A 26,853-nucleotide genomic window follows, 5' to 3' on the forward strand; every position below is an offset into this window, starting at 1 on the left:
AGTTGACTAAAGTCTACAGGCTTACATAGATCAAAGTAAGCATTTGTTAATTGGTGACTTTTTAATATGATGAATTCCAGAAAGAAAGAAAAAAGTTTTATCTTGAATCTTTTCCAAGAGAGCTGTCAAGAGGTTCAAATTATTTATCTGGAGACTTTGGGGAGAGGTATTAAAAAATTGAGAAGAATGCACAATCAGAATGAGAAAGAAACTAGCATTTGCTGATTTCTGATATTTTTAAGGAACTTGATATATATTATCATGTTTAATCTTCAGTAAAATTATGTAAAAGAGAAAAAATACCATTTCATTGTGATTCAGAGAAGGTAAGTAATTTGTTCAATGCCATGCAGCTAAGAAGTAGAAGAACAATATTTCAAAAGCACGTGATATCTCCTTCAATCATATTACATGTTAACAGAAATAGGATTAAGGGCAAGAGACATAACTGGAAATGTGGAGAGACAACAAGCAGATGAGGGTGCCAGTGAAGAGTTAATGTTATGAATTTAGGATGCAGTAAGAAAAAAATGTTAATTAAATAAGAACCAAGTATGTTATTTAAAGAAAGAAATTAAATGCATCTCTGAATTGCATAGCATAGCGCCATGCCTTCAGTAACTTCGTTGGTTAGGACAAAATGAGTTCAACTTCTAACCTTTATAAGAACCCACTTCTATAAAAATTATCAGGTCTGTATGTGGGAAATAACCAAATCTCCCCTTCCCCTATATACACATCAAAACTATATCACCCAATGCATAGGCAAAATAAAGATCAAATATTCCCAAAAGCAGGTAACATTGGCAACAGTCTAAATCTATTTAGTTTTCTAAGTATCTTATTACTTTGAGGCACAATTTTTGCTATTTTATCTCTTCATTGCTACAGACTTGACCATCTGTCTCCAAAACTAAGAGAAGGATATTAAAACATGTCTCCTATCACTCTAAAAACTGATTGGTATTTTAAAACCCAGTGAGCAGACTGATGAGTCTCAGAGGAGAGGCTGGGATGGGGGTAGGGAGAGATTAATAGGGAACTCATGTGCATATATGTATTGCCCGTGGACACAGTCAGTGTGGTGAAGGCCTGGGAGGGGCGGGAGCAGGGGGAGGGGGTGAATTGGGGGGGTAGGGAAGCACATCTGTAATATTTTCAACAATAAAAATAAATTTAAAAACAAAGAGCCCAGGCAGTTTAAAGATTTCTTTCCCTCCCCCACCTAAAGTATCATGAGAAGTATAAGCTGAGGAGATACAGCAAAAGCTTTTATATTCGTAAGCAATGTTTACATGAAAGTTTTCTATGTCTTTCCAATGGGTAATTGGCAACATGTATATTTTTCTTTCATTTATATTAACAAAATGATCTGGCCAATTAATTTTGGTACATTCAAATAAAGGAATACTGTGTGGTCATTTTAAAATTATAGACAAAATGTCTGACAGGGGAAAAAATGTTCAATAAGTAAGTTAATTGAATATAAAAAAATAGGGCAAGCAATATCATTTTAAAAATATTTGTACATACACAAACAGAGCTGGAGAACAAATACAAAAATGTACACAGCTGTCCAAAGTCTGCTACTGACCAAGCTACCCAAATAGCCCTGTTGTAATTAAAGGCTCAGAGAAAAAAAAGATTTAAAAAAATCCTCATAAGCCATTTGGGAAAAGAGCTCACTCTGGGGTCCATCTAAATATAATTTTTCTTTGCTCATCTATTTATTAATAAACATCTCAAACAGAAGATCACTTAAAAATCTGGAATTTCATTTCATTAGGCTAATGTGCCTTTATTTTCAAAAGTCAAATGATTTTGTTGTCACCTTAAGAGCAATTCAAGAGCTACAACTGTGAATTTATTGCTCGAATAAGTCAACAAGATAAAATTCCTTGTGAAAAATTGCAGGCACACTAATTTTATCTCCCACCAATAAAGCTGAAATAACTCTTTTTTAATGATTTTGAAAAAGGCCAACTGAATAACTAGCTAGCTACTACTGGGAGTATCATAAAAACACTCATAAATCTCTTAAATAGTTGGTTATAAGGCCCAAGTGTCTCTGCTACAAGGAAACCATCCCTTTACCCTGGTAAGGTAGCTGGCATTGTGTTTATTGTCTTACATTCACTAAGACCAAATACAGCCTTCCCAAGTACTGGGCAGGCAACTCCCTGGACTTTCTCTCTGTAAGGTTTTCTAGGATGAGATAGTTCCAAAGCATAGGAATTCATAATCAATAACAATCAAAACATTTTGGCAGATGGATAACAGGAAACACTAGTATTGCAGTTGTCATAAAGGGAGAGAAATAGGGTCAATCCAACGGTTCAAAAGCAACATGAGAAAAGAAGCAAAACCAGTACCTGAAATGGCCCACGAAGTCTTGGGGCCGGGGAGGTAGGGGCTCCAGAAAGCGTTCATTCAGATAAAGTAGTGCCACTCAAATGTGGCAACACTGGTATAACCTGTAGTGTTGTCAGAAATGCAAATTCATGGGCCAAATGCCACCTAAAAAATTAGAAATCAGAGGATGGCCTGGCCAGTGTGGCTCAGTGATTGAGAGACATAAACCAGGATGTCACAGTTCGATTTCCAATCAGGGCATCTGACTGGGTTGTGGCTCAATCGAGTGTGGGGTGTGCAGAAGGCAGCCACTCAAGGGTTCTCTCTTATCATTGATGTTTCTATCTCTCTCCCTCTCCCTTCCTCTCTGAAATCGATAAAAAAAATTTTTTTTTTAAATTTTAAAAATAAAGGAATGTAGAATGTTTCTTGTTTTTTTGTTTGTTTGTTTTAAATCAGAGGATGGGCTCACCCTTCTGTTTGAACAAGTCTTCCAGGAGATTCTGAGGCCTGCTGATGTTTGCAGGCCACTAAGATGGAGGAATTTCCTCAACAGGCCCAGCCTCTGCTCAGATAAAATAGGCAGGGAGGGAGGGGGGGGAGATTGAATTGCTGACCACATTTCATCTAAAACAGGACTCTTTTTCTGGGGTGGAAGAAGGTGGGGGAGGGAATGCTATTATTAGAGAAATATGGCTGGAGACCACAGTGCCCAGCAGTGCCAGTAGGATTAGGGAGACTCCTCCTTGCTTCCCCTGGAGTCACACCTAGAGGACTCTAAAAACCATGAGGACCTATTTTTGCCTAAATTGCTTTGACTACAATCTGACCTGGTTCCTATCAACCTGGAAGAATATGAACCATAAGCAGGACTGTGTGTTCTGCAGCTTAACATGGAGCAAAGGAATGCACAGAAACAAGGCTGCACGCTCAAAAATAATGAACGTGGCTCCAGAAAATGAAAGGTAGAATTCCAACTCTCTTTGTTCTTTAGCGGTTTATGAATCACAAATTTCCTATCTGGATGGAAAAGAATAACTGACCACTGTTACACATAAGTCATCCAAGTCAGTATGCTGTCTGTGCAGCACACAGACATTTCCACTGCACAAGGTTATGATGTTATGCAGCCCTACTTTTTCCTAGACAGGCTTCATTCCGGATGTTTCATTTTCTTAAGGGATTCTACATGCAACAAGGTGAAATAAGTTTCCAGGTATCATCCTATCTAATAAAAGAGTAATATGCAAGTTGACCATACCTCTACTACACCCACAAGCCATGCCCAACAGCCAATCAGGAGTATGCAAATTAACCCAACCAAGATGACTGTGGCCACAGAGCAAGCAGGAGGCTTGGGTTTCCCTGATAATGGAGGAAGCTAAGCTTTCCACACAACCTGACTGGACTAGGCCTCCACTCCAGGCTACAAAGTTTCAATTGTAGAAGATAAACAAATCCCAACAAAAATGGCTGCAGCCACTGAGCAAGCATGAGGCTTGGCTCTGCTCAAGGTTACAAAGTTTCAATTACAGAAGATAAATAAATCCCAGATATGGTGGCCAGCCAGCAAACTACCACAGGCCCCTCGCCCAGGACACCCCACACTCCAAGGGAACCCCCACCCTGATCCGAGACACCCTTCAGGGCAAACCAGCTGGCCCCCACCCATGCACCAGGCCTCTATCTTATCTAATAAATAATATGCAAATTGACCATCACTCCAACACATAAGATGGCTGCCCCCATATGGACACAAGATGGCCACCACAAGATGGCTAGCAGGGGAGGGCAGTGGGAGAAACCAGGTCTGCAAGGGAGGGCAGTTGGGGAAATCAAGACTGAAGGGGAGGGCATTTAGAGGTGACCAGGCCAGCAGAGGAGGGAAGTTGAGGGTGACCGGGCCTGCAAGGAAGGACAGTTGGGGGGGACCCAGGCCTGCAGGGGAGGGCAGTTAAGGGCAAACAGGCCAGCAGGGGAGTGGTTAGGGGGTGATCAGGCTAGCAAGCAGAAGTAGTTACGGGGTATCAGGAAGGCAGACAGGCGAGCAGTTGGGAGCCAGCAGTCCTGGATTGTGAGAAAGATGTCCAACTGCCTGTTTGGGCCCGATCCTAGGAGGACTGGGCCTAAACAGGCAGTCAGACATCCCTTGATCAGTCCCAGATTAGAGAGGATGCAGCCTGGAGAGGATGCAGATTGGATTGGATGCAGCACTGTCCCCCTCTCCCCATCCCCCACCTTCTGTGCACAAATTTCATGCACTGGGCCTCTAGTTATTAACAAAGTTTGTAAGCAAAGTCAGAACAATCCCTAATTACCTAGTTCTTGTAAGGTTTTCATTCACTTAGTATTCCTGGCAATCCTAATAGGACCAGGTGTTGGCCATTAGGGTTGTTCACCAACATTCCAGTCAGTTCTCCTTCCAGGCCATAGGCCCATTGTTGTGCTGTATTTTCCTGACCCTCTGAAGTAAGGCAAGAGAAAATTGTTTCAGTCAGTGAAATGTGAGTCAAGAGATGTGTGTCCCTTCTAGGGGCAGTGTGCAATTTGCTATCATCCCTTCCCCTTGCCATGATGACCAATAACCTTCCAGATAGTAAAAAGTCAATCATACCAGGTTCTGGTACAAGAATGAGGTAAAAGAGCTATTGGTCAATCCACAATGGACATGAGTGAATAAAATATGTTTCATTATTTCAAATCATTGAGATTTGGGGCTTGTTTGTTACAGCACATAACCTATTCTGACTGATACAGGTAGGTGCTATTATTATTCCAATGTTCTAAGAATTGGAAAGTCTAAAATATACCTTAGTAACACCTAGAAGGGTAGTGTACTGAATAAATGAATTTTTAATGCCTAATCCTTTGGCTTCCCAAGCTAAAAGAAATTCACTAGCTGATTCCTCAAAGAGTTCCTCTTGTGATTCCAGTTCATACTTGGCCAAACTAAAATGTGATAATATTACATGACCAAAAATTTTTCAAGAGACTGCCTTCATCTAAAGCAATTAACATGTTGCCCACTGTAACATGTTAGAGCTGGTATGTGACCAAAAGAAGGATCCAAACCTAGATCTTTCTGAAACTAAAGCTTAGGATTTTTATCACAACACTACATTACTAAGCATACCGAAAAAGACTAAAAACTCTGGTCCTTAATAGCTATCATCTTGAGGTCATAATTTAAATATGGCTTGAGGTTTTTATTTATAAAGTAAGAATACTTGTCCTCCTTTCCTCATAGGTTGCTATGAACTAGGTTCAGTTTAAATGGCTTGCAAACTACACATTAATAGAATTACAACTAATAAATAGTAAAATTTCAACTCTGGGACACTCTCTGGTTTATAAATGGCTCTAAAAAGAGGGGAAGTAATAGTTTGTATTCACCTCTTTTAGAAGAAAAGCTTTTTACTTTCATTATTAGGGATGAAAATATTTTTAAAATGTAATTTTTAAAATGTAATTGCAGACTCCTCAAACAATATTAAGCACAATTTAATTTTGTCCTGATGACTCAGAGTGGTTATTGCCTTGTTTTGATTGGAATATCAACTAGGACATGGTCTTGTGCGATATTCTGGACACCTTGTGAAAAGCCAAGCTCTTTCCTTAAGAAACTCAAGGCCAAGAATGGGAAATGACTTTTTAAAAGCATAATCGTGATTAGCACTGTCACACAAGTAAAGGTCCGAAAAGGTCTGGAGGAGAGCAAGAAGACTCCGATGAAGACAGACGCTGCCATTGGGAACAGTGAGTTACTACAGCAACTTCCCCTGCCCAACGCTCATGTGGGGCTTTAGTCTTAGAAATGAGAGGGCCAGGTGTGAATAGGTTTATTGATACTATGTGCAAATTAAGAGCAAGCAAAGTTGGAGTGGAGTGAAGACATTGGGTATACATATTCTTTGGTTTTTATGACATCTGTTTAAATTTTTTTTTCTTTTTTTTTTTTTTTTTTTTTTTTTACTTTTCAATGTGTGTCTACTACCTGGTTTTGCTGAGTTCTTAATAGGCCTGTCCATTTCCAGTGAGTGTAATGTTATATGTTAGACCAGCCTTTATGATAGAGAGCTTTTTAGATATGTTGTAGCATGAATTCGAGAAAAACATATCTTCTATATTTTACATTCCATATACATTTTCATAAAGAATCCTTTCCGCTAGTTCAGGGTTTACCAATATGTTTAAATTTTGTCACCTGAAAGACGCTTTCTATATGCACCCACACACTGCCACATCCACTGAACCAGAGTGGACAAGACTGCTAATTGATACTCTCAAACTTTTAAAAATTGCCATCCATCTGTGCTCAAATTTTCACGTGGTTTCTCTGAGTTCCAACTGTCATAATAATTCAACACCAAAAGTAAGTGTTTAAATAATACTCATATCAGGTTTTCATTGACTCACTCAATTCATGTATGCATTTTTATCCAATAAATATTTACTGAGCATTTGCTGTGCCTAAAGCACCTTGCTGGCAGTCGGGGATAAAATGATGAACAATTCAGATTTGATCTTCACCTCCTTGAATCTTTACACATCAGATGGCAACTGGGTTTTTGTTTGTTTGGTTTTATTCTGTTTTACATAATGGCACAACTTCAGACACCCTCCAAGAACTGTCTTGTTCGGGGCAGGGAAGGAAGCATCGAATGAATGACACTTGAATAGAGAAAAGGAGATCTCATAAACAGGGAAAGGATGGGGAGATTTATCATAATTTAGTAAATTATGAATGTCCCCTCAAAATTTGGGAATGTATCATGTTATGGAGACTTTGATTCTCTTTTTTCTAACTACTGACATATAGTTCTCTTTAAATTATAAAGAGCTGATTTCTTCACCAAGGAATGATACACTTCATTAATAATGAAGCTTGCTGTCGGCAAGTCAAGCCCACAGCAATGAAGAGAGCATACTAAACAATTTGTCTCTTCAGGTTCCAATTTTCTCTGCTGGTGTCTACAGGGTGCATGGGGAATTGCGGGTGGGAGAGGTTCCCTTACTCTCTTCTGCTCATCCTCTCACCTTGGCACCTTATCTTGCACTCTGGAGGAGAAGAAAAAGCCTTCCCCTTTAGGCCAAACTCAATTCTTTCCATCAATCCTGGTCTGTAACTCCCGACTCTCCCACCCCACTTCACCTCCCGCTTCTTAGAAGCTAAATTTCAAGTCCTTCCATGCCAATGAATTCTCTTTTGGATGGGGTGACAGTGGATAGATGATCTACAAAACAATAAAATCTTTTATATTGTCTCAAATAATTTACCTCCTATGAGTTAATATACCTAGAGTCTCTGACTCTCCCTTTTCTTTGTATTTCACTTCCAAAGGTTGGTTTGGAAGTTCGGTATGTTTCTGGCTAAAAAACAAAAAAACAAAACAAAAAAAAACCAACAACAGTAGTGTATATGAGCAACAAAATATATCCCTCCAACCCTTATTTGTATTTGCTGGCTTATTTGTTTGTTATGTGTCTCCTCCACTAGATCCTGAGCGCCAAGAGAACATTTTTAAAAATATATATTTTATTGATTTTTTACAGAGAGGAAGGGAGAGAGAGAGAGAGCTAGAAACATCGATGAGAGAGAAACATCGACCAGCTGCTTCTTGCACACCCCGTACTGGGAATGTACCCTCAACCAATGTACATGCCCTTGACCGGAATCGAACCTGGGACTTTTCAGTCCGCAGACCGACGCTCTACCACTGAGCCAAACCGGTTTCGGCACTAGAGAACATTTTTGTTCACATATAGTATGGTGAACATTATAGTACTTACAAACACCATTAATAAAAACTTATCATCTTTACTGAAATGAGTCTTGTGAAAATTAAATGCGCAATAAATTGATAAAATATTTCAGGTTTCAAATACTGAATATTTTATAAACACTGTGGGGTGTTTTCCAATTTATATTTTAAATGTTATAATTACATTGATTTTTATTAAGATGTTTATTTTAGCAGCAGTCGGAAGCAGACTGTTGTTTTCTTAATAGTAAATTAAGTTTAACAACTATTGCATGCTAATTGCCACTGGAATTCTCCTGCAAGTACAAAATAAATAATATTGTAAGAGGACAGAAATTAGTCCCCAAATCACACTCATTCGTAAGCATTAGGCTCTCATGTGAAGATTAAAGGTTCTATTTGGAATAGGAAAGTTTATGATATTTTAGGCGAATGATGTTCAAAAACTCTCAGGTAGCAAAACTGATATATTTCAGTAACAGAGACAAGGCCAAGTGCTTGGGGCATAGTGAGGGGTGACCAGCACAAGATGAGACTACAGGAACGGATGGGCTGCTCATGCAGCTGTATACAGAACTGTTGGCTTGATGAATTACATTTCAGCAGGTTAATGACATGATCTGATGTGCAGACACCACTCTGGCAGTTGTGAGGATAATGAATCCCCAGGAAACAGGGATGGAGTAAGAAGGAGACCAGGTAAGAGATGTTGGTGGACTGGATGAGGGCCGGGACAGGAGGTGCTGAAAAGAACAGCACAGACCACAGATGCACTGATCTCTTCTACATAAGGGATAGAAGGGAGGGACCAAGGACATTTCCAGATCCCTAGCTCTGAGAATGGCTGTGTCATTCACCGAGATAGGGAAGACTGGGAAGAAAACCTGTGCTGGGAAAGCAAGAGTTCCGATGTAGGCATGCTCAGGTTGAGAAGCCTGGGAGACATCAAAATGAAGATGTCACAGAGGCACTGGCTACCGGAGCATGGAGCCTACTTGACATGTCCTTTTTGACATTTCACAGGCATCTCCATGACAAAGTTGTGGCACAATTGAGGTAAACGGGCAGTCCAAAGAAAAGGACTCTGAAGGCAATTCCAGTGCCAAGATCTGGGGTTATCAGTATACATCCTCATGTGTAGAATGAGAAGTACCTTTGACCCTTTGTTTGATTTAAAAGACCACAGATCTGATGGAATGCGAATGGGGACCTGCTGGTACTTGATTTAAAAGCTTTCGTCATGGATTTTCTTTAGACACAAAATCCTCTGCAGACAACCAACTCCTAAGTCATCAGAGCATATGTCTACTTTGGAGAAGACATGCTGTAAATATGTGTTTGTTTCTCATTGAATGCAGAATCAATTAAATATCAAAGCTTTGCCTTATTAAAATATCTATCTTCACATTAAAAATAAACTGGCATGAGGAGACTTAAGTAACCACTTTTCTTCAATTATATGTTCCAGAATCTTGGTGGGAAAATATGAGCACAGACCTTTTGAGTTTAGGAATGATTAGATAACTTCTAAATCAACATTTTAAAATGGCATTAAGCCTCATTCCCCTTCATGAATAATTCATTCATAAAGCCATTTAAGAGAGAGAAATCCATGCAGGAGTGGTACCAAGGATGGGATGTCAGAACTTGGTTAGCATGAGGAAGATGTTCACTGAGAAGGATGGCAGCCCCAATCAGGATGTTAAATATCGAGCAAAGCAAAGAAGGCATCCCCACAGGGAGAGGGTGGGGATGCCCATTCGCAGAGTCTCAGAGCCCAACGAGAGCAAGAGATATTTCCATACGGGGCTGTGGTTGGCACAGGGTGTCAGAGCCTGAGACAGGTGGACAGGACTCCCGTAGGAGATGTTAGGAGGCCTGAAATGGGTGTCGACACCTCAGTAGCATGAGGAAGGAACGGTATTGCACAGTAGGCCAGAGCAGGAATCAGGGCACTCACACTGAACAGGGAGTCCTTGTGGGGCCGGAGGAGGGCAGCAGTGATAAGAGGCTGCTTACTTATTGAGATGGTCTCTTTAGGGTACCTGGATAGCAATGAAAACATCTCTCTTCCAGATCTTGGTTTCTAAATACCACTCTCCACTAAAAGGGATCAGGGCTTCTGGGAGAAATGACTAATTTCAGAGTTAGGACAGGGAAAGTATAAAATGATTTTAGAACCATTCCCACCCCACCCCCCAAAAAAGCAAGGAAATGCTCCAAGAATAATGGGGTTATCAAAAGGACATAGAAGCCAGCTTGAATCTGCCACTGGCCAAATATGGGACAATTGAGCATCAAAATAAAGGATAGTAACAGACTATGACCCATTAAAAATGAGACCATAATAATATAAATTAACAAATGAATAAGTTGAAAGTTTAAGAAGGGACAAGATACTTGTATTAATTCAAAGTACCCCCTCACAAAATACTTACTAATTTCAAATGGAAATCTATCTGAAACTTGATAGGGGCAGAACACCCCTAATCAAGTGATCAAAGTGACCATCATCATCATCCTAGCGAGATGCGCTGACCTCCAGCACTAAATGACGCAATGAGGATACAGCATCACGGAGGGATCCAGAACAAGCTACTGTGGCATAAAAACTGTTTTAAACCAAAGGCATCCGAGTTCCTAAAATCTCTCATTTGCCTAAAAGCAGAACCTCCCAAAAGAACTCAAAAAAACATTCAACTGTCATAAATCGCATCCCTGGGAACAACTCAGAAGTTGGTACTACATCTAAATAGATACTGTCACAAAACTATCATATCTCCCATCTATCCTCCTAAGGGCCCATTCATCTTTCTAAAAAATCATTTGTTTTTCCATAAGTGTCCTCTGCTCCCCTGCCCCCGCACCTCCCTTTCCCTCCGCCCCTTTGTTTCTAAGAAGTCATCTGTTCTCCCAGAAGTGTGCCCCTGGCTGGTCCTTCCCCATTCCCTATTAAGATGATATATAAACCCCAAATCCTGGGTGCCTCTTCGAATCACATTTCTTTGTGAACTCATGTGCATACATAATTACGTGTTTTTCCTTTCCTCTTGCTAATCTGTCTTTTGTCAGTTTGATTTGCAGGCCTCCCAACACTAAACCAATGAAGAAGGTAGAGGAAAAGTTATTTTCCTCCCCAACAACACTACACTTCTGTGAAACTCCTGCCAAACCTGAAGCTAACAACAAAAAAGCATTCATTAAAACCACACTGGGAGACATCCTACAATAACTGGCCTTCCAAGGTCAGGAAAGTCTAGGAAAGACAGAGGAAACATTCCAGCCTGAAGGAAACTGATGAGATATGACCCCTGAATCCAACACGCGATTCTGAACTAGATCCTTTCATTACCGAAGACATTATGGAGACAACTGGAAAAACTTGAATGAGATCTAAGGATTAGAGGGTAGTAATGTGCCAATATTAATGTCTTGAACTTAATGGTCGGATTGTAGTTATGTAATGTCCCTGTGTGTAAGAAATGCACGCTGAAGTACTTGAAGGTGAGAGTATCATGCCGACAAGTTATTTTCAAGTGGCTTAGGGGTAAAAAAAAAAGTTTTTTGTATTATACTTGCAAAATTACTGTAAGCATGAGTCTTAAAAAATAAACACTTGAAAAAATGGCATTGATTTGCTTTAGTGTCCCATCCACTCACCCCAGAATGGTCAACTACTGGTTTGAAATAAATCTCCAGTGTCCACTGATATGCCATATTGATTTTCCAAACTTCCACTTGACGTGGGCAGCCTCCCGTAGTCAAGCATACACCCACTGAGGTTTCCCTAGTGCTACGGTAACATTGAGAGCTTATTCCTAATTAAATAAGGAGCCATGCCCCCCAAATTCAATCTTAATCAGAATTAAGAAACAAGTTCTTTAACCTTTCTTTCATTTGGGCTTTTGAAGTAATCATTTTTCACATGTTCAATGGTTATCATTTAGCTTTGTTGAAACTGGAGTTCTAAATACTATTAAATTAGGATACCACGTGAAATATTTTACTAAACAGACTTCCTAGCACTATTGAACATTTTCACAGAAATAAGAGATTTTTCTTTACTTGTTTTTTTTCCACATTTAAGCAACTACTGTGTATTTTCTTTAAATGAAATTTTACTAGAAAATGCCCACAATCACAATTATGTCATTTGCATTTAAAATATTTCTCATGGAAACGTTAATATTAAAGGCATAACAGTTTATCATGCCACAGATTTTGAATCCATCTGAATTTTTGTCAGCTTTTAAGTTGTCCCTTACTGGACAGATTCTAATGTGTAGAATGAAAGCAAAGCAGTACATCCCAAACCATGAGGTTGGTCCTCAGTCTCTGCTTAAATCCTGGGCTGCACAGAGAATTCCCACTAACAGAGAACCCACGAAAGAGCTCCAATCACAGGGAAGTCTGCCCAGGAGATTTAATAAGGCTTCATTCCAAAATTTAACTCAAACACGTTCATCTTAGTTTCAAAAAACATGATCCCCCCACCACCACCACCACCGCCCCTAGCATTTTATTTTAAACTAGAGGCCCAGTGCATGAAATTCCTTTGGGGGGGGGTCGTCTCCCTCAGCCCAGCCTGCACCCTCTCCAGTCTGGGACCCCTTGAGGGATGTCCAACTGCTCGTTTAGGCCCAATCCCAATGGGCAGTTGGACCCCAATGGGCAATTGGACATCCCTCTCACAATCCAGGACTGCTGGCTCCCAACTGTTTGCCTGCCTGCCTTCCTGATTGCCCCTAACCACTTTTGCTTGCCAGCCTCATCACCCCCTAACCACTCCCTGCCAGCCTGATTGATGCCTAACTGCTCCCCTGCCAGCCTGATTGCTCCTAACTGCCCTCCCCTGCTGGCCTGGTCATCCCTAACTGCTCTCTCCTGAAGGCCTGGTCACCCCTAATTGCTCTCTCCTGAAGGCCTGGTCACTCTAACTGCCCTCCCCTGCAGGCCTGGTCCCTCTGCAACTACTCTCTCCTGTAGGCTTGATTGCCCCAACTGCCCTCCCTTGCAGGCCTGGTCCCTCCCAATTGCCCTCCCTGCTGGCCATCTTGTGGCAGCCATTTTGTGTCCACATGGGGGCAGACATCTTGTGTGTTGGAGTGATGGTTAATTTGCATATTACTCTTTTATTAGATAGGATAAGTGCAGTGTACAATTTTGCTATTAGCCAGATTATGTAAACTGCAATAAATATGGCAGACCTTCTAAAAGCTTATCTGATGTCTGAAGATTACAACCTACTTTAACACCATGATTCACTGTTTTTACTTAAACAGCAAATTTTTATTAAAAAGAGAGAGAAGTGCCTTTTCATACATAAGGCACAATACTCCATAGAGAAAAACTGCCTTAAAAATCACACAAGGGTTGGCTATAATTAATCCTGTCTTTTCAAATGCTAGGCCACAGGCTTTTAAGATTCGAATTATCTTCCTTTTTTTTATCTAACCACCTGCTAGTCATGAGATATCAAAATACTTTATAAGAATGACAGGGGGAAAATCCTATCTGTCTGAAGCATTTCCTACCCATCAACTCTTTGAACTTGAGCCAAGCCTGCCACAATGAGATGTATTTCTTAAGAAAAACCAAGCAAGGCTGCACTAGTCCTCCAGAAGCCGGCCAGATCCCATGTAGATGTAATGATAAACTTATGTAAAAAGGCATGGCATGCCCAGAGGTCCAATCTTTCCTGAGTTAATTTAGTTGAGATTACCACTGACTTCATACAAACAGTTTATTTTATATAAAGGAAAAGTGTGTTAGTTCATAGGGTAAGACATAAATAACCACTTAAAAATATACACTAAAATTTAAAAATAGACTTTAAGGCACCATGTGTCAGTTCATGTCCTATGGGAAGCAGATGTCCAGACAGAATTAGACATAGAAGAGATGATTGGGGGAAACACCTGTGACGGATAAAGGGGGTAGGGTACAGAAATAGGCAGAGGAAGCCTCAGACCACCAACTCTTGGCACCTGGGGGAGGAAAGGAGAGAAAGAAGAATCAAGTAGGAAGAGCCTCAAGATGCGTGAGACTCTGATGACATCTCTGCCAGCCAAAACTCAAGCAAAGACTGCCCAAGAGGTGACTTCTGTATTGGGCAGAACTGGCCCCTCCATGGTACCTCCCCTGGGAGTGGCCCAGAGAGAGCGTGGCCCTGTGGGAATGCTGCAACAGGTCAGAAGTCGTGGCACCTGCAGGATGTTGGCCAGTGAACTTAAAAGCAATTGTTATGCTCTAGCTGGTTTGGCTCAGTGGCTAGAGCATCAGCCTGTGGATGAAGGGTCCTGGGTTCAATTCCGGTCAAGGGCACATGCCTGGGTTGCAGGCTCGATCCCCAGTAGGGGGCATGCAGGAGGCAGCCGATCAATGATTCTCTCTCATCATTGATGTTTCTATCTCTCCTTCCTCTCTGAAATCAATAAAAATATATTAAAATAAAAATAAAAGCAATTGTTAGGACAATACAGAAACAACCTCATAAACACAGAGAACCCAACTAATGGTTGCCAGATGGGAGGCAGTTAGGGAGCTGGTTAAAAAAAAAGGGAAGAGATTAAGAAGTACAAATTGGCAGTTACAAATAGTCACGAGGATGTAAAATACAGCATAAACATAGTCAATAATAGGGCAGTAACCATGGTACCAGGTGGGTACTAAACTCATCAGGGGGGGTTAGACATATAAAAATGTCTAACCACTATGCTGCACAACCGAAAACAAATAAAATATTGAATGTCAACTGCAATTGAAAAATTAAAAAAAATAAAAGCAACTGTTATGAACAGGAACCCAAATCAATAACCTTTTATTTTAAAAACAAAACACTTCCTAATACCAGGTTTAATAAGAGCTTTTTAAAAATTGAGCACTTATTCTCAACCAGAACCTGGCATTTATTTTATTTATTTATTTTTTTTTTTTTCCCTGAGCTACTGTCCTTTCCCAAAAATTCGTTGTTTAAGTAACCATCCCCTCCGAGGACATGCCGAGTGAGGCCTGCTCTTCCTGAGACTGCCTTCACCGGTCTGCTGTTTGTGTATCAGACGGGGTAACAAATAGACCAGCTTAGGCAGGCGATGGGCGCTGCCTCTCCTCAGCCTCCAGCAGCACAGATGGACTTTGACACTTTGCAGCTGGCTGGCATCCCAACCACGGTTCCCCCCACGTGAGAGAGGGAAAACGGCCGGAGTGACCCCTTTCTAGGCAATTCAATCAAGCTGCAAGAATGTGGGCCAATCCATCCAGTATGACTTGTAGCTGTCAGACGTGGAAGGGGAAAGGAGAAAGGTGCTTTTTTTCCATCCTAGGGCAGAAAGAAACTATGTAGATATTCGATATCCCCAATAGAATTGACTGAATGCCTACTACTTTCAAAGCATTGGGATATAGTGAGAGGGACCCAGGACAAAGAGGGAGCAGAATGCTGGCATAGGCTCCAGCACCGGCCAGCTGGGTGGCCTTTGAGTCACTGAAGTGCTCCCAGCCTCAATTTCCTCAGCTGGGAATGAAGGCAGTAGATCACACGAACTTTCCAATCCCTATCCGCTTACAAGTCTGAGGTTCTGTAATTCACTGTTCACGGAAAGGTATTGAGACTTCTGCAAGGAGGCAAATAAATCAACCCACGCTCCTGTTTACCCAGTGCTATAACCTTGATTGCAAAGAGAAGGCTTCTACTATCTCAGACCTACTCAAAGCTCCAGGATGTAAATTCAACCTTCACTCCGAGGCTTTGTACCTACAGTTGACATCTTAACAAATGCAGAAAGGATGTCAAAAAGTAAATTAGCAAGGCGCTGTCAGCCAGACACGGAGAAGAGGATCAACTGTGCCAAAAAAATGTCCTCCCACGTGTAAAGAAACTGGTAATTGGAAGTCAGAGGAATCCCCCACCTCCTAGAGCAGACTGTGCAGAGGCGGGGCGTCCCTGCAGATCCCCAAACCCTTGCCAGAAGCAGGGGCAGCCTGGGGAGGGGAGAGAGCTCTGCCACCTCTGCTCCTCTGCGTACTCACAGGGATTCATTCCAGTTCCTGGCAGGAACCTGCGGGCAGAAGTATTCCCTTCTGCGGGAACGGAAGGGGATTTCAGGATGACAGGTATCACACAGCAGAATCATACCACGCCTTGATCAAAATTCCTTCTTGCATATCAGTCCCGCATTTTCCTTTACGCAGGACCAAGCTTACAGACTCCGGCCTGAGTTGAGCACAACGGTGGTGGCTCCTTGGATACAGAGCCAAATCTTCCGGGGCTGGTGGAAGGTTTGTGAGAAATGGACAAATACTGACTTCAAACCCTAACCACTGACTCACAAGTGCAGTTTGTTGAATCACTCACTACAACCAGGGATGTGATGCATGGCTATTTCCCCTCAACCACAAAGCAGTGCACAGATAATGGGAACGACACTCACGTATGACTCTAATTGAAGAGCCATGTGCACTACTCAATTTGTAAGATGAAGCATGGGAGTCCTTTCTCAGAAGAAGAGATAATATGCCAAAAGATGAAATGCAGATGGAGATTTTTCAAATGGAATTTGTAAGAGCGCATATTCAGGCAATGTAGAAACATGCTCTCTGGAACAACGAGACCAATATGGTTCCTTTCAAAAAGTCATAGGTCAAATGGTTAATGATGTCACTAAGTGATGTTTGGGTCATCTCCTCAGTGCTGAGAAAGTGCTCCTCAGTTTCCCTGCTTTACATGAAATGCCTGAAAACGATCTTACTGAAAAAAGGACTCTTGACACTATGGCTTTTAGCAGCAAACTAATGTAACACCGCCTGGGCAGAAAATGACAGAACACTGGCCACTTCTGTGGTTGAGGCCATGTGAGCCCAAAACTGTCTGGGCTATTGAAAGTGACCTTTGGTCAAGCCCTCACGAGATGCTCTTAGAGACACTGAAGGCTTGAAAGTGATGTAAAACATGCTCACTGCACATCTGACCTGATCATTTCTGACCCCCCGGTAAGGACATACCTCCGCTTGAAAAATTACTTTGTCTCTAATGCCATAACGGAGGTACACACCTTTTTAAATAGCCCCCTATTTTAAGGATCGATTTATTTTTCCTTGGGTGTTTTCCCCTTGTGGTGTCAAGCTCCTTAAAGTCAGGGCCAGTAAAAGGAGCCCTCAACACCCAGACCCTTGGTATTCTGTCAACTTATTCTGATTTAATTTTTCCCTACAATTTTGTCAGTCTATGCTGCCCAATTCAACCTTATGAAACCCTAACTTTATTCAGCAATAAATAGTTATCCAATACTTACTATGTGCTAAGAAATGAGCCACTTAGCCCTAACCGGTTTGGCTCAGTAGATAAGAGCATAGGCCTGTGGACTGAAAGGTCCAGGTTCAATTCCGGTCAAGGGCATGTACCTTGGTTGTGGGCACATCCCCTACGCAGGAGGCAGCTGATCGATGTTTCTCTCTCATTGATGTTTCTAACTCTCTATCCCTCTCCCTTCCTCTCTGTAAAAAATCAATAAAATATATTTGTTAAAAAGAAATGAGCCACTTATATAGAAACAAAAATGAATTCAACATAAAAAAATCACAATTTAGTGGGGATGCAATCAAGGAACAAAACTTATGCATGGTAAGTGCTATGAGATACATATACACAGGGTTATGTGGTAAGAGGATGAGCACACAGTGGAGCACTGACCTCAGTGAAGGGTGGCCAAGTGCTGCTTCTAAAATACTAGTAAAGAGATGATGGAGCTTTGTCTTAAAGATGAATAGATGCTCACGCAACAAAGACAAGAGAAGAAAAACAAGGAAGAGGTAGCAGCAGGTACAAAAAGGCATGGAAGCACAGGGTTTGATTGCTAAAGAATGTCGGGAAACATCGATGGTGAGACTGAAAGCTAGGCAGGAGGCAGGTCACAGAGGCCATTTACATCATGCTTGAGAGGCTGACCATCATTATAAAGTCAAAAAGAGACACTAAGAAATAGCTCTGCCCGGGCAGCAAGACAAGACAGATAGGCCAATGTGAAACCGGAGACTGGTTAAAAGGCTACTGTACTCATCTGGGCAAAGCCTGCCTTGAAGTCATTGAACTTGAAATGGATAAAGATGGGCCACATGGAGTTGAAATGGGAGGTAGGGTTAACAAAATGCAGGGGTTTGTGGGTGGGAACAGGGAAATGGTAAGGATGGAGTAAGAGATGGCTCTCAGGTATCTCGCTAAAGCAAGTTTTAGACAATAACAACATTGACCCTGTATTAAGCAGGTCAGGCATTGTTTTCTAAGTGATTTACTTGCATTGTTTAATTAATTTGCATACATTACCTAATTTAATCTTCACAGCAATCCTGGGAGACCAGTACCCATTTGACAGGTGGGGAAAGTGAAACAATAGGAGGAAATAACCAGCACAGAGTTATCAAGTGGCGAAGGAAGACTCACTCCCGAACCCTCACCATTCCCAGGACAAAGAATCCTGAAGGAAGTTCACAAGGAGCAAAAGAAGGAAGAGAATGAGTTCAGGCTTATACACACCAGGCTTCTGTGTCCAGAGCTTGTAAAATATCAACAGGAGGTCTCTTATAGGGCTAGAAATCCCAATTCCTGAATAGGAAGGCTATTAGCTAGACACACATTTAGGGATCTACAGAGTATGGGGGTAGTTGGAGCCTGGGTGCAGGAGGTATTACAGAGTTTGAGAGAAGTAGAGAGAGAGGGGACCATAAAATCTGCCTGGACCTTGAAGCCTAAAGTCTCAGGAATCTAATCTCAGAGTACCCTCTGCGCAGAGTGAACACACTGCATAGTGATCAGGGCATAGGGGGGGAGAAAAGTCTGAGAATGTGGTAACCTTAATGGTCTCTGGAAAGAGACTTGAGGTTGTGGCACGTGCTTACCCTTTTGGTCCAGAAGAAAACAGAAGTCCATTACAGATAATGGACCAACACTATCATTGTAACGGATTATCTTTTCCTCTTCCCATATTTATTGCACTTCTACCATGTGTGGGGAGCTCTGGCCCAAAGAAAGCACTCCCCTCCAGGGGCTAGCTGTCTGGTCGGAGAGGGCGCAAGCAAATGAAGGATTACATTGCAAGAGAAAATAGGTCAGGTCTGTTGACATTTTTATTGTTACAACTTGAGTTGGGGGTGTTACTGACATCTCGTAAGTAGAGATACAGATATGATTCAACATCCTGCAATGCACGGGAGAAGCTCCCACAGCCAAGAATCATACGGCCCAGACTGAAAACAGGGAGAAGGTTGAGAACTCCTGCTAGCATGAAAGGGAGCTGAGAAAGACCGGAGGAGGAAGCCCACACTCAAGGCGGCCTTGGAGGGTCAGCACAGCCTCTCAAGCCTGGACTCTGACTCCAGAAAGAATTGCCAGGCCATGAGCAGACATCCGATCTTAGTGGACATCTGCTCCTTGCCGGGCACTGTTTTTTCTCCACAGTCCCAATCCATTATCAGCATTTATTAGGCATCTACCATATGCAATGCATTCCTCCCATACCATGGGGAAGAAATATTCGTGAAAAGAAGCAGGATTCTCACCTTTAAGTGCATAGAGAACATCAACACTAGTCAAGCTTTTTCACATCATTTAAACCTCAGAGCAATCCTATGAAGTAGGCAGTATGAGTCTCACTTTGTAAATTCAGAAACCTCTGACTGAGGAGAACTGAGGGGCCACAAAGGATGTAGTGGAGCTCCTCTGAACGCAAGTCACTCTCCTGCTGCTCCTGCCCTCTGCAAAACAGCACCTACAGAAGGCCTGTCCCAGGCACACAATGCCATAGAAGCCTTTGGTCATTTAGTTCAAATTTTCTCTGTGGCCGCTGCAGTTCACAACCCCAGAACACGTTTGTGTTAAACTAGAAGACAGAGAATTAGAATAAGATCCGGTTCTCCAGGATTCAAACAACTGAGATAAAATAAACAAAACTGTATGATTTATAATCATGTCTATCAGGCCGTGAGATTTTGTAACCAAAGAAAGACTGAATTGTAGTTGAAAATAGTTAGGAGGCTGTCGCACATTTTATTTTTCATACCTTTTTGAAAATCAATAAAGCATTTATAGTAATTCTTCCTCAACCAGAACATCCAGGAAACCAAAGCATTTATTTCTGGCCATTCCTAACAAGTGCTTAATGCTCTTGAAAGCAGAAGAACTTTTACTAGCAATTTTAAGCCTTCTTAAATAAAGCATCTTAACAAAAAAGTGGTTAAATTCCTTTACTTTTCTAGAATATTCTCAGATGGAGAATGGTTACCTCATAGAGTGCAGTGAGAATCAAATGAGAAGACATGTGCAAAGTCCCTAGCAAAGCACACAGAGTTCACACTAGCAAATGTGAGGCATTTTCCTTCGCAGAAAGGTGAAATTTGAGTTCTAAAGTAATAGTTACCTCACACAGCCTACTCTTTATATTTGAGAAGGCACCTTTCAATGGTCACACATGTACAGGGGTCACACATGGACAGGGCTCCCACGTGTTCAGAGCTGGCTTGGAGAACATACAGGTCCTGGTCTCCTTAGTACTTCCCTGCGGGCTCATGCCTCACTCTTCCCCTAACAGTACCCACACTGAAATAGTTCTCCTCCCTGTCATTATTCCCAGCTTGTGCCTTCCCTGTGCTTCTCAAAACTACACTCGGTATTCAGGAGGTGCACTACAGTGGAATGTGCCCAGGGCTAGGAATCAGAAGACAATCCCTCATCCCAATCTGGTTCCTGCTCTCACTAATATTTTGCTGTATGATTGAATCTAATTCTAAACCTTCATTTCCTCATATGTAAAATCAGAGGATTATTTAGATCTTCTATAGTCTACCTCAACCCAATCCATTGTTCTAATCTAAAATTATATTCTAAGGTTCTAATTAGTTGACAGGCAATGAAAATATCATTGACCTAGCTACTAGTAATTATTAAAAGATAATGGAGCAAGAATATATAGCATTGTATATGTAATTATTTTATATTTTACGTAAAATGTATTTTATATTTATATTCAATACATCTTTACCAGATGAATGATGAGGTCTTTTTTTTTAATAAGTCTGCTTGCCTTGCCCTTGAACTTAATAATTTGTGTTAAAATTATTGCCACTTAGTGCCTAATGCCTTGAGTTAAATGGTTTTATCAGCAGCCGTTCCTGCAGTAGTTGATGTAATTCATATACAATAAGTATGCTTTAAGGGAGGATATTCAAATGCTTTCTTTTTCCAGTCCTGGTAATTTTAATGTTTATAATCGACTGATGTGTGTAATTTTTTAAATACCATAATTATTTTAAAAATTGAATATATACTTACAATAGATAGTCATTGTTTCTGGTGTCAAGATTGAGATAGCATGATAACCTAATTATGTCACTCATTAAAATAATCACCTTACCAGAAATAGAAACAATAGGGGTATGTAAATTTATACTATAGAATGATACACATGTGTGAAAACATATATAAGCAAGAATGCACATGTAACATCAACAGAAACAGAACTCACCTAAGCTATGAGTTGTCACTCCAAGGAGATGGGTCCCATTTTCTCTAAGCACAGATCTAATACCTCTCTTGAGAATTCATTCTGGGAGTCATCAACTTAGTTAGGAAGCATCTACAAAGAGCTAATTTCCTAATATTGTAGTTTAAGTACTTTTCCTCTTAAACTTGTATTTCCCTGAAGAGAGAGAAATGATTCTTACATTTGAAAACCATTAATACAAGCCTGCTTGTTTCCAGGATCAACCTAGGTCCTCTAACATTTTCCAACTTTTTAATCAAACCTTTCTGTTCACCTAAAAGGTCAACTCCTTCACTTCCCTCTTGATGTGCCGATTCCTGAAGTGGACATGATAATCTCCAAAGGACCTCCACTAGAGTAGAGTGTGGTGAAGTTAATGAATCTTAAATTTTTGCTCTCTCTTCATTCCTGAGTGGTACTTGTCAATCTCCCTTGTACTCTCACAATACTCATTATGAAAACTTCCACCTGAGAAAATTTTCAACTCTCTAAATTTTCAACTCTCTAAAACATTGGGATATCTACCCTTACATTTTCATGCTCTTTCCTCTTTTCACATAAAGCAAACAGGACTTTAAAAGTTTCCAAGAAGAAAAAAAAACAAAAAAACACAAACCACCAACCTATCTATTCCCAAGTCCAGTTGCCAAAAAGCTTCATGTATGACTGACTATTCCAGGGAAACATATTTAAGGATAAGAAAGCTGTCGTGAATTTGGTGTACAATTCCCTCCACAGATTTGAGTCCCCTGGGCTCAAACAACTGTAAACAAACAAGAATTGAGGTGATCACGTCCACATGATCCAGGGTTGCCAGCCTGTTAAAAATTTTATCTAGTTGGGACAGTGTGGCTCAATTGGTTGAGCATCAACCCATGGACCAAAAGGGCACTGGTTTGATTACCGGGCTTGATTCCCCAGTTCAGCGCATACAGGAGGCAGCTGATCTATGCTGATGGAAGTTTCTTTCTCTATATCCCTCTCCCTCTCCCTCTTTCTCTCTAAAATCAATATAAACATTTTTTTTAAACAACCCTATCCAGATAAAAACATTTTTTTATGTTTCTGCAACAAAGGAATTATGGGAGTTTTAACAAAGGTCTTTAATGCTGTTAACATTATCCTAGCTAATAAAAAAGTAATATGCAAATTAACCATCACTCCATCACAAAGATGGTGGTGCCCAGTCCCCTAAGCCTCGCCAGAGTCCCTCAGTCCTGCGGGGGTGTGGCCGCTGAGAGTCAGGAAGAGCAGGCAGCGTGAGCGGCCTGGTGGAATGCTTGCTTCATTGCCACAGCAACAAGGCAAACATTCTGCCCCAGCCAAGGAGGGCCTCTAGGTCACAGAGAGCCTCTGGGCAGTGGGTGTGGAGCAGCCAGGCCCTGCAGAGAGCAGAGAACCATGGGAAGTGAGCCTAAGCTGTCAGGGTCCGGATTAGTGAGCGTGTCCCTGAGGGCTCCCAGATTGGAGAGGGTGAAGGTCGGGATGAGGAACCCACACCCAGTGCATGAATTTCATGCACTGGGCCTCTAGTTTTTACTATAATATAAACAGAAGAGAGCTTGGGTTCAGTTATAGACAGGGATCCCTCACTCTTTCTTTTCAAGCTTTTCAGTGCCTGGGGCACTACCACCCTTATAACGATATACCGTCACAAAATAATAGAGCTAGAGTCTTAAAGGTCAATTCTTATTAGAATTGAAAATTAAAGAAAGAGCACTCTTCTACCAGCTCACTTTAACAGCAGTAAAGGATTATTGATGTATGACCCATGTCCCTGCCCCCACCACAACAGAAAGGTTTGGAAATAGGTTCTCTGTCAGGTAGGGGCTGGAGTCCTGCAGAGTCTTGTAGAAAAGGACCTGGCTTTCAAATGCTGCTGATGAAGAGAAAGGAATACAGCCTTTTAACACAGTTTTAAAATTAACAGTATTGTAATGCAAAGCAAACCTGTTATATTAGAAAATGTTCCAAGATCATATCTGTTGAGATTATATTTTTATTAGTTTTTTTTTTTTCATGTGTGTGTGTGTGTGTGTGTGTGTGTGTAAAAGAACTTCAGCATTAACCTCCAACAGTAGCTTTTAAATGCCAATGGTTTCCTCCTTAAAGTTTGAAAACATTGGGCAATGCTGCATCCTTTGGGGGTGGAGTGAGGAATGACAACTAAGATGAGAGCTCAGAAGGCTTCTCTCTACTCATCTGAAAAGATCATCTATTCCCATGTGCCAGTCTTTACAGATGACAAAAACATGGTTTCTGTTAGTAACTCCAAAATCAGGGAGTGAAAGAGAACCTATTAGGGCAACCCTCACTGGCTCTGACAGGCAGAATCCCAGCCCAGAGCGGCTTCCAGCTCTGCCTCAAGCCAACGCAGCTGCTCCCTCTCAGCAGAGATGTACCATCGCTCAAATGCTGCCACAAGGAATATCCTTCCCCTTCCTCTTCAGAGAACAGGACTGGGCCCAGTTCGAGCTCCTGCTTCTCTTTGCTAGAGGTCATTTACCTTTCAGGGATGGGTTGAGATTACCTCAGAAAATGGAAACCAAAAAGCTCTTTTAATACTTTAGATATTTTTAGCAAGGACATTAAGTCAGTTGTGGTATAAACCCAGATACATACACACAAGTGAAATAAAGAACACAGGAAAAGTCTAGATAATTCAAGTTGCAGAGCTCTCCCCTAATAAACAAATTTTCCCAGAATATCAATATGATTTCAGAAAAATGGGAGTTTCCGGTCCTCCTAAGGATAACTGTTCATTTACATTTCAAAGCATGGCCAAAGGGCAAAAAGATCGCCCCAAACACTCATCTGAAAATTCTCCCTGTGGCTTATTTATAAGAATGTGAGGTTACACAGCATTATGAGTTGGTTGATGTTCAGACTCTCAGAAAAGTCTGCAAAATGGAAAGTGGTCTGAGAGATGGCTGGTTACAAGATTATAAGCCCCCTTTTATTCCAAGCAGAACCTGATGCAATTATGAAATTGCAAAGAAATTGATTTTTTTTTTCTTTGGACAATGGCTTCTCAATAAAGGCATTTTATTTGTGGGACTTGCGTGGAAATGAAAGAACTGGAGGAAGGAGGAAAGATCTTGTTCAACAGCCTCCTAGAAAATGATCAATAAACTTACTCTTAGTGAGTGTTTTTGCCAGAGTAGTGACTTATCTTTGTTGTGTATTAAAAGTGTTTATTGGGAGAACTTAGGTTTGGCAAAGTAAGACAACTGCCTTATGTAATAAGGTTAACAAAACAAATCCCAAGCAATAAACTCATTAGAATTTAAAGGAACCAGTGTGTGTGTGTGTGTGCGTGTGTGTGTGTGTGTGTGTGTGTGTGTGTGTATTTGTTAGATCTCTGGGAGAACAAAGAGATGATAAAAATGATCGAAAAAAGCTACCTTTCAGGTGCCGATCAGTCCTTCAGAGCCTGACATTATCCCTCCTTGTAGTCACTCACTTACCTCCCAGCAGGGAGCCCTGCCCACCTCAGGCCTTGCAGGGGCTCCAGGCAATAAGAATTCAAAGTTTTATTATGTAATCTCCATAATTAGCAATGCTCCAAAAGTGCATGCAGGCAGCAGAATGTTAACCGAGGGAATCCCCTTTCTAGGTTTTTTTTTTCTGATTACTTTCTTCTACATTTTTATCCTAAAGACTACAGAGCCAGTGCACAAAATACATGCACAGGTAGGGTCCCTAGCGGCTGCTGGCTGGGGCCTCCCTTCCCTGGCTGCCAGCTGGGGCCTTCCTTCATTGTATCCCGCCCCCTGGTGGTCAGTGCAAGTCATAGCGAGTGATTGAACTCCCGGTTGAACTCCCAAGAGGACACTTTGAATATTAGGCTTATACCCTATCTAATAAAAGGATAATATGCAAACCAACCAACACTCCGTCACAAAGATGGTAGTGCCCATAGCCACAAGATGGTGGCACCCAGTCCCCTCAGTCTCGTCAGAGTCCCCCAGTCCTGCGGGGGCTGCTGCTGAGAGTGGACAGCATGGGTGGCCTGGCAGAATGCCAACTTCATCACCTCAGCGACAGAGGGCCTCTGGGCAGTGGGCATGGAGTGGCCGGGGCAGGATGCTTGCTTCAATGCTGCAGCAACACCCTGGCCACAGAGGACCTCTGGGGGACAGGGGGATGGCTCGCAGCCTGCACAGCTAAGCACAGGACCAGAGAGGAGATGGTGGACTCCCTCCCGCCTCCGCCTCCTGTGGAAGCCACATGGCTCCCATGTAAGCAGTGCAGCTCCTGGCAGTGCACTATGTGGTTCCCACCAGCTCCCACGTAAGTGGTGGGCGGCCTACTGCACGCGTTATCGAGCCATGGGCTACTAGTGTGTGTGTGTGTGTGTGTGTGTGTGTGTGTGTGTGTGTGTGTATAAACTAGAGGCCCGATGCATGAAATTCATGCACAGGGGAGGGGAAGAGAAGGGAGCCACTCAGCCCAGCCTGCATCCTCTCCAAGCTGGGACCCTCGGGGGATGTCCGACTGCCTGTTTAGGCCCGATTCCTATGGGTTCTGGCCTAAATTGGCAGTCGGACATCCCTCTTGCAACCCGGGACTGCTGGTTCCTAACTGCTCACCTGCCAACCTGTCTGATTGCCCCTAACAATTCTGCCTACCAGCCTGCTTGCCCCCAATTGCCCCCCTCCTCCCCATCCCCCTACCAGCTTGATCACCCCCATCTGCCCTCCCCACTGGCCTGCCCACCCCCAACACCCCCCCTGCCGGCCTGATCACCCCTAATGCCCCCCACCCGCACTGGCCTGATCACCCACACTGCCCGCTCCTCTTGGTCCCTAACCGCCTCTACCTCAGCCCTGCCACCATGGCTTTGTCCAGAAGAATGTCTAGAAGGTATCCTGGAAGGTCTCTCAGTCTAATTAGCATATTACCCTTTTATTAGTAAAGATTGCATTAAAAAATGACTGAATAGTATTCTTGTGTTTCTACCACAGTGCTAAAGATTAATACTTCTGCAAAGAGATAATAAATAAATGTACTCCAAGTGTAAACTTTTGTCACTGAAGAAAAAGAAAAATAACCTCAAACTGTCTGACACTGAGAAGCTTCTAAAAAGAAGGGAGAAAAAAGATCTATTCAGAAACCTTACAGGAGAGTTATCTGCCCATTCACAACTTAACTTCTATGTGATTTGACCATTACCTCAAGTTGATAGAAAAATGCCAACATATCCAAAG

General features: G+C 41.9%; 1 protein-coding gene across 5 annotated transcripts in view; it reads right to left on the minus strand.

Moving 5' to 3' along the window:
* Nucleotides 1–26,853, minus strand: part of TMEM200A (transmembrane protein 200A) — a 57,451-nt gene that overhangs the window by 15,048 nt on the left and 15,550 nt on the right. Inside the window, exon 2 of one of the 5 annotated variants that reach the window (XM_084889644.1) lies at nucleotides 4,671–4,816. The exons of the other annotated variants lie outside the window; for them this stretch is intronic. The gene's annotated coding sequence lies outside the window, so the exon portion shown is untranslated. The remainder of the gene's footprint in view (nucleotides 1–4,670; nucleotides 4,817–26,853) is intronic. 5 annotated transcript variants of the gene reach the window in all.

The sequence above is a fragment of the Pipistrellus hanaki genome (assembly GCF_964339955.1).
Source record: "Pipistrellus hanaki genome assembly, chromosome: 7".
Taxonomy (NCBI): domain Eukaryota; kingdom Metazoa; phylum Chordata; class Mammalia; order Chiroptera; family Vespertilionidae; genus Pipistrellus; species Pipistrellus hanaki.